The 2,500-nt window shown below is 46.8% G+C and overlaps 1 protein-coding gene across 1 annotated transcript in view; it reads right to left on the reverse strand.

Moving 5' to 3' along the window:
* The window catches only part of tafa5l (TAFA chemokine like family member 5, like), a 51,058-nt gene that overhangs the window by 29,926 nt on the left and 18,632 nt on the right, over nucleotides 1–2,500 (reverse strand). The window lies entirely within an intron of this gene.

The following is a 2,500-nucleotide window of genomic DNA, read 5'->3' on the forward strand; positions in this document are numbered from 1 at the left end:
AATGTATGCTATATTCTGCTTCTAGCTCCTTTACAAAGAGGTTGTTGCTAAAACAAACTTCATCCAAAAAGCAGTTCAGTTTAATGCTGTAGTGTTTCCTATCATGCATAGTCTATATATACAGTCTATGCTGTCATGTAACATCCTGACTGATTGCAGTTCACTCCAAATAGGTCACGTATAACACCCTGTTTGCAGTTCCTTCATCAGAGTGTGTGTGAGATGAAAAATATCTTCAATAAAATGGCTCAGGGATGGCACGTTCATGGTTCGACATCACAGCAATATTTCCGCAGCCCGCTCTGTTGCATCAGCAGTGTGTAATGGAACATAGCGCGGGATGCGCCCATGGCTACAGTCTGTGTGTGTGTGTGTGTGTGTGTGTGTGTACTCAGTGAAGTACTCATGCTTTCCCATGATTCAACACAACTCTCATTATTCACTGGGCTTTTGGTCCTGCACCCTGAGTGTGACAGCTAGCGTTAGCGCTCAGCCCTCACGGGTGGAAATATCATCTTACTTTCAATGCAGAGAAGTGGGATATGTTATGACATTTTCTTTGCCTTGGAGAAACCCATTTTTCGGCTGACATTAGTCTCCTGGCCGATAAGGTGTGAGCGTTTGACACATTCACAGCTCCTCCAGATGCATTCTGCGTTTGTGTAGGAATCTTCAGAAGGCTGAGAGGGAGAACCCCCCCCCTCCTCCTCACCCCAAGCCACCCCTCTCCTCCCTTTTAGTAAATGGGGTAAACACCGTATGGTGATTGAAAGGAGTGGAGAACTGGTACAGGGATCCCCATTAGTAAACAGTGATGCACATGCCTCTCACCAGTCATCATCAGCTGACACCAGAGAGGCACGGATAAAGTGTGTCTGCAGCAATCCCTACAGATTCCTCTTGTGTCTGGATGAGTGGCTTTTCAAAGACTTAAATCAACAGTTAAGTGTTGCACCCCAACTTGTCCTCTCTCCACTGACGTGGTGTGCTTCCAGAGGGAGTTTAAACAAAAGAAAAGGAACTGTTTTTTATCAAGGCGTTCATACATCTTTGCTTATGAGTTATGTAAAAGCTAAGAGAGAGAGAGAGAAAGCTAGCCAGGAAGCACATTCAAACAAAACAATGAAGAAAACAAACAAACAATACCTAAAAATACACACAATGAGACACTCTCTCTCTCACACACACACACACAAACACAGAGACAGAGAGAGAGACATGCACACACAAACAAGTCGGAACCATGGGAAAAGCAGTAACTAAGAGACAGTATGTAATCATTACACACTGCCCTCGGTGTTACAGGCAACCTTTTCAACCGCCGCCCTGAGTGCCATTCAGCCACACATACATATATACCGGTATATATGTGTGTGTGTGCACGGGCATGAACATGAGTGTGTGTGTGTGTGTGTGTGTGTGTGTGTGTGTGTGTGTGTGTGTGTGTGTGTGTGGGAGCTTGGCTTGATGTCACACATGGGGATGACTGAGTCCGGAGACAGGGGAGTTGTCGTGGCAGCGGCCTTCGGAGCCAGCTCTCTTGTCACCTCCCTCCCAGAGACCTCGAGCCATCTGTCTCACTCACTCAGCCACCCCCCCACACACACACCCACACCCACCCACCTCCAGTTCCTCAACACCCCCCAGCCCCCAGCCCTCAGCCCCAGCCAACGCCAACCATCCAGGGCCTCAGTCCTCACCTTGGGGCGGCATGGATTCAGCGCAAGCATTGGCCAAGAAGAGTAGAAAAAAAAAAGAGGAGAGGGGGAGAGAATGAAAAGACACGCAGCATTAAAAGCAGAGGGAGAGGGAGGGAGGAGAGGGAGGGAGGAGAGGGAGGGAGAAAAAGTGAATCATAGAGAGAGAGGGACATGGAGAAGAAAGAGAGAGTGGGTGATGGAGAGCAGGAGCTGAGAGAGGGAGCGAGAGACGAGTAGGTGGAGGAGAGGGAAAGAAAGTAAAGAAATCTTTTTTCTGCCAGGAAGGAGGCCAGCAACGGAATTATTTTCTTCACAAGTTGGAGGTTATACAGCCATACCGTTCTTTATACATTAACACATATAGTGCAGCCTGAACAAGGGCAAAATGCCCACCTTTACTTTTAAAAAAACATCGGCTAAATGACCAGACCCAAATGTAGCAACTGCAACTGTCCAACATCTTCAGCCATTGCTGTGTGCCGCTGCACTATTAAAACCAATGTGTTGAAAACAACAAAACTTGTATTGATGTAACACATCTCCGTGTCCAGATAGGGACAACACAAGTTTGTGTTGCTTTCTTTTTTTTATTTGTTACACAAAATGTGTTGCATTAAAAACAACACAACTTGTGGTGTCTGTTCAACACATATCCGTGTCCAGATAGGGACAACACATTTGTTTTAAGGGTGTGGGGGACCCCACTCTCTGGCTGTGCTGATTTGCTTTCCCGAAGCCATATTTGGTTGCGTCTGAGAAAACAGTGCAGCACCTCTGTTGTCCTCATTTCATGAATCCAC

Source organism: Alosa alosa, chromosome 4, assembly GCF_017589495.1.
Source record: "Alosa alosa isolate M-15738 ecotype Scorff River chromosome 4, AALO_Geno_1.1, whole genome shotgun sequence".
NCBI classification, from domain to species: domain Eukaryota; kingdom Metazoa; phylum Chordata; class Actinopteri; order Clupeiformes; family Clupeidae; genus Alosa; species Alosa alosa.